The following is a 6156-nucleotide window of genomic DNA, read 5'->3' as shown; positions in this document are numbered from 1 at the left end:
TGGTCGTTCAGGGTGCTGCCTCAAGAGACTGTCATCTCCGGTCAGTCTCAAATGACCAATATCCTGAACCGCCTGCATGCAGGGTTGAGTCTGCGCAATGGATTTTTTAGGTGAGATGCAGTCTGCGTGGAACTGAACCCACCCTTTAATCCTGAGGTTCATCTGCCAGGGCAGAGAGGTCCTCAGGACGTAGGTTTGATTAGAGTGACCTTCTCTTAGATGGATGGCCTTACAGGGCTAAACGAGCTCCATCTGCCCGGGTTTGGGATTAGAGTTGTCCTTCTCCTAGGATGACTGCCAGAAGGCTAACGAGCTCATCCTGCCCACGGATGTATTGTATCTGACCTTGCTGTTTTGATCTGTCTGGCATGGGCGACCCTACCGAAGGCATGTGCCAACGCCAGCATAGCTTGCAACCACACAGGGGTACACAGGCTACGTTCCCGTTAGAATGGTTTGGGCAAGTCTTACATTTCCTGCTTTACTATCACCCATTTATATACAAACATAAGGGGATACTCAGGAGCAGCCCTTTGTCCTGCCCACTCTTACGGGACGTAACAGAGCAAAGCAAACATAACCGGAACATGCCGAGCCTGAGCAATAGCAGCAGGTGAGTCAAAGACAAACAGACAAACAAACTGACCCACTGTTCTGGGTCACGTACATATCCAAGGCTGGGGTGCTTATCAAGGCCCCAGCTTGGCTGGAACCCCAATTACTCTAAAGGAACCCCAGTATTCTCCCTGACCATAACCCACCTCCACTGTGTTACCATGTATCTGCAGGTGCATTGCACGCCTGTGATACTTCCTACAGGACTGCCCCTCTCTCCCTCCCGACAATCATAAGACCCCCATGGCCCACCCGATACTCCACCCCTCTCTTTCACACCCTCTTCCCCTGCATCCCCTCCCCCTTCCCCCCAAACCTGAAACGTCAAACCTTTGTCTGCTCCGAAGTTGCTATCTCCTCCTCCACGGGTAAGTAGCAACTGCTGGCAAGGCTCCCCCGCTTTCTCTCTCCCCTCCCCTGATGTGACTGCACCTTTGAATTGAACTGCGAGCGCGGAGCGCGCACGGCCCAGGGGAGGTACACGGCGCTCCCCGTGCACGAGCAGGAGGCCAGACCTCAAACTACCGCCCCTCTAGCCCATCTCCAGATCGAACCCTCCCGCCCCTAGCCCGCCCGCCCTGGAGAAGGTACACGGCGCTCCCCGTGCACGAGCAGGAGGCCAGACCTCAAACTGCCGCCCCTCTAGCCCACTGGAATCGTGTTAGCTTTGTTTTTTAGACCTCCACTGCTTTTAGGTCTGAATTCAAACAAAAAAAGCTAAAGACAATGCCTGAAGTTTAAATCTCTTCCTTTGCATTTCCTGTACAGCAAAGCATATAAAAAAAAGTTACATTAACTTAATGCAAAAGGAAATAATGAAACCAAAGAGAAAACTTTACAAGCACAAGTTTGCCATGTATTTGCCACACATACTTTATACTGAAACTCTATCTTCATTCTCTTTTGCCTGATTTATGAATACAAGTACACTAACTATACCACACATTGAAAACCTCATGGCATTTATTAAGTGAGCCAATTATTTATATATTCAAGAAGGGGATAATCAATAACAATCAAGAAGGAAGTTCATCTCTTATCCTACAGAGTAAAATATGCTTTGTATATCAGTCTGAAGTGCCAAACCTGCTTCTGAATCATTGTGAATTAAAAAAAAATTAGAGCTGAAATAAATTGCCTGTGAAGCTTAAATATTTAGGTTTAGAATATATGATTATCAAAAACACATTTTCCAAGGGTCAAATACCAGCAAGGTCTGGCCTCCTGCTCGTGCACGGGGAGCGCCGTGTACCAGCTTTGTCAATACCCACTCTTATTTACCAACCTTTCCCCTCTTTGAAAGTTTAATAAGCCTCAATGGAATTAGTGCTCTTGAATGATTATAGACCCTATGATGCCTTTGAATTTTTAGGACTTTTAGCTTTTTGTAGATTTTAATGTAGCTGTATAGTCTCTCACACTTTAGAATATTAGTTAACACTGACCAAACCTTATTCTCCCATTTCATATCGAATTTTCCAAATTCTATAAGCTTGTTTAGGCTCCTTTTCAAGGTAGAACTGTAGTAAACACCTTCTGTTTAAGAACATTTGCACTCCAGGCCTGAACCACAAGATACCATCATAGTCAAAGCAACCTTCAAGCCCGGAACCTTGGAGAAGCTCCAAAGACAGTACGTGCAGTGAAGAAGAGGAAGATGAGGAAGAAAGGGGTCTTGGGACCCCCGACTCAATTTCCGGGGAGGCATGCTGTCTTTGTTTAACAAGATTACAATGTAGAAATTAAGAAACTTCAGGTGAAAGTGTGGAAAAGGAAGAAAAACCCAACTTTTTAGTAACAAAATCTGAATAAACCACAAATGGTACAATCAAAAACTTTCAGAAGAAACAAAACAAAGTCCCAATTCCCCAGGTGGGGGGAAGAAACCCGTGGCAACCCGAGGCGGGGGGGGAAGGAGGGGGGAAGGCAGGACTGTCCTGACAGTTCAACAGCTGCTCGTAGCCACGTGTGCCCGCAGCAGTCAGCAGCCGATGGCATCACAGCCAGCAATGAAGGAGTCCTTTCTCCCACAGGCAGTCCCGAAAATTGAATACCTCGCTCTGAGTTGGGTTGGTCTCTCTCTCTCTCAGTCGTTCTCTGTGAGGTGTCCTGTGAGGGGAAAAAAAACTTCCTCTCAGGAAAAGAAAAGGAGGCTCCCCGCTCTGTCCAGTCTGTGGACCAAACGTAAAAGCCCCCAAACAAAAAGACTCCCCAACTCCCCCAGCTGTCCCTGCGGCAATCGTGTTTCCTGAGAGCGCTCCCCCTCCCCCTGCTCCCACGCTGTCCAGCGTGTGCGGCTTTGCGTCATTCCCCCCCCATACTGGAAGAAACAGATTGGGGGGGAACATTGGGAAAAAATTTCAACATCTCTTTTCAAACCTATGACACATGCCCGGGGGGCATATCTGGGGATGGGTGGTTCTTGGATTGGACCATAAATTGTGGAACCCCTGGACACAGGGGCACGTGCCTTGTTTGTACTCCTGTGGCCAGAGGGCCTTCATTAAAGACCTGCTCTATTATCTTATCTCTACTAAATTCGCCTGGTGAGTCTTTTTTTTGGCTCCCGATTTCTAGGCAACAACAGAATAAAGGTGTCTCAGTTTAATGAGACTGATGTGTTTTGCTAAGGAGAATGAGTTAGGAGGAAGACCAAACTCCTCCCTCTAAGCAATTGTAAATCCGAAATTAAGAGGCTCCAATTGAGGAAGTATGGAGAAAGAAAAGATAACAGCCCTTTATTAAAGGATATATGTGTATTGGCAGAACAACAAAAGAACACAAAAACAACTAAATGATAATCCTGTACCCAAAAATCCCCTTCAAAAAGGGAACAGTTCAGTACTTTTTGCTGTTTGGCGCAATTCTAACCATGATCAGCAGGAGGCGCTGTTGGATCTCTGGAGGAGTAGAGCCTGCAGTTGCTCTGTGGTGGCCGGCAGGGGGCGCTGTTGGGCTCTGGCAGTCTGGGGACCCTGGTGTGTGGGAGAAGCCTAAAATGGAGATCTTCCCCACCACCACCAAGAAGGAGAAGGGGAAAAGGGGAAAAAGGGGGCTCTTCCCACTAGACTCATGCTGTCTGCAGCTGGCTGTGGCCAGGAATTCCCCCCTTTTGTCGATGGGCACAAGCTGCTGCCAACACGGGAGCGGAGGAGAGAAAAGGAGACCTCCTCCCCCAAGAGGTTCCTCTGCAGATGGGTCAAGCCTCTGCGATGAAGTCCGAGCAGGTCTGGGCTGGGGACAGAACAGGGCACAGGAAAGCAGAGGCAAACCAGGGCCAGAAGCACCCAGGTGACCAGGCCAAAAACAAAGTGAACCTCAGACCCCTCCAACACACACCTTGCCTGAGTTAGGACAAAAGTAAAGTGCCTCCCATTTCTGAGGAGAGGACAAAAACTCATCACTCCTCCCCACAGTCTTCGTAGGGCCATCAGCTTGGAATGTGGATCTGCTGGTTAGTTCTTCTGTGTGGGTCAATCACCCAAGGCAAACCACCCATCCCCGTTCAACATCTCTCTTTTACAACGATGCAGGGGAAAGAAAAAAAAGAAGCCCCCCTTGGTTTTTTTAGAACAAGTAAACCTATGACAAAAGCTTAGTTTTGAATACAGGCTCACATCCCACCTGTCAACAATTTACACGATATAGTTAATGATTTTATTGAACAATGAGAGATTTCTCATTCCATACTTTCCTCCTCAGATCTACTGAGTTAAATTAAACAAGTCTTTGTCCAGATTAAAAAAGTAAATGAATGCGAGAGAGACCATCAGAATCATTGAGTACTAGTCATCATCATCATCATCATCATCATCATCATCATCATCACAGCTAGGTTTCGCAAACGAAGATTTGGGGAGGGCTCTACCCACGTTTGTTACAACCACGCTGGTGGCTAAAAAGGTCAATATGAGATAGGCACGTCGAGTTGCAAAAGGCGCAGCAGAAAGACTCCTTAGGTGGTATATTCTGCAAGACACAATTATTTCTGCATTGTCTTTTCACCTCAAGAGTGATCCTGCCTGCTTTCTCAAAAGCAGCAGCAGCGTTATAGATGGTGTGTCTCCAGGCCTCCCGATTGGAGGCCAGAGTAGACCAGTTATGTTGATCAATATGGGTGAGGCTGAGATGTTGTTTCAGGGAGTCCTTGTATCTCCTCTTTGGGGCTCCTCTCTTGCGGCAGCCAGTGGCAAGTTCACCATAAAGCACGATCTTAGGGAGGCGGTGGTCCTTCATCCTTGAGACGTGCCCTGCCCAACGCAGCTGTGTTCTCAGCAACATGGCCTCGATACTTGTGACTGCTGCTTGTTCTAGAACAGACGTATTAGTAACATAATCTGACCAGTGGATGTTTAGGATTGTACGGAGGCAGTGCTGATGGAAGCATTCTAAGAGTCGCAGGTGGTGGCGGTAGATGACCCATGATTCGGATCCATATAAGAGAGTAGACAGCACAATGGCTCTGTAAACAGACATTTCAAGTGTTTATTTCGCCAAACTCTTTTATGAAGCTTTCCGAAGGCACTATATGCCTTTGCTAACCTGTTGTCTATCTCTCCGTCAATCTTACCATCCGAGGAGATGAGGCTACCTAGGTAATTAAACTGTTGGACTGATTTGAGCACTGATTCGCCAATGGTGATATGGGGATGATGGAAGACTTCCTGAGGTGCTGGTTGATAGAGAACTTCTGTCTTCTTTAATCTGACTTCCAGCCCAAAAATTAAATAAGCCTTTGTCCAGATTAAAAAAGTAAATGAATGCGAGGGAGACTATCAGAATCATTAAGTACTAGTATCAAACAAACAAACAAAAAACCCCACCTGCAAACTGAACAAGCTTTTTATGATGCAATTGCGTTGATTTTACTTTAATACAAAAAGGTGAAAAAATTATAATTTTGATGCTATAAAACAGTTCCACAAATAAAAATATAAAATTCATCCTGGCACATGAAGGCCTAGAACATGCCCTTGTTCCCTTATCAGAAGCATATATAGTGGCAGCAGTAATAACTTATCTCTTGAGTGAAAGTACTAGTTGACTGATGGGATGCACATTATACATTTCTGATATTAACTATTATTATGTATTATTCAGCAGTGAAGATAGTTTCTTTCAAGTCAACATGTGTTGTGTGCTTTTGTTTCTCCTTGGGAAAGGTATGTCTGGCATATGTGAAATTCATATTTGGATACAGACCCTGACAACTCTTCCCAGGCCTTCTGAGGAAGATTTTAACAAAACAATGTAGTCAATATACTGACTGTATTAGAACAGATCAACTGGAAATAACTTCTGTAACTAAAAGAAGAAAAAAACAACCCAATACCCACGAAAGAACACAAACATTTAAAGTTCACTGTTAATATTTCCTTCGTTCCCTTTTAAGCACATTGTTGTTTGCTGACATCTTTGTCTGGTCATCAAGTAGTTACCTGTATTCCAGCTGTTCATGCTTCTCTGACCTCAACAAGTCATCTTAAAAAAGTCGGTATGTCAAAATAAGAAATAGGAGGAGGTTAGAAAGGTTTAAAAAAA

Source organism: Pseudopipra pipra, chromosome W (assembly GCF_036250125.1).
Source record: "Pseudopipra pipra isolate bDixPip1 chromosome W, bDixPip1.hap1, whole genome shotgun sequence".
In the NCBI taxonomy this organism is placed as follows: domain Eukaryota; kingdom Metazoa; phylum Chordata; class Aves; order Passeriformes; family Pipridae; genus Pseudopipra; species Pseudopipra pipra.
Note: the sequence above shows the minus strand (reverse complement) of the source record.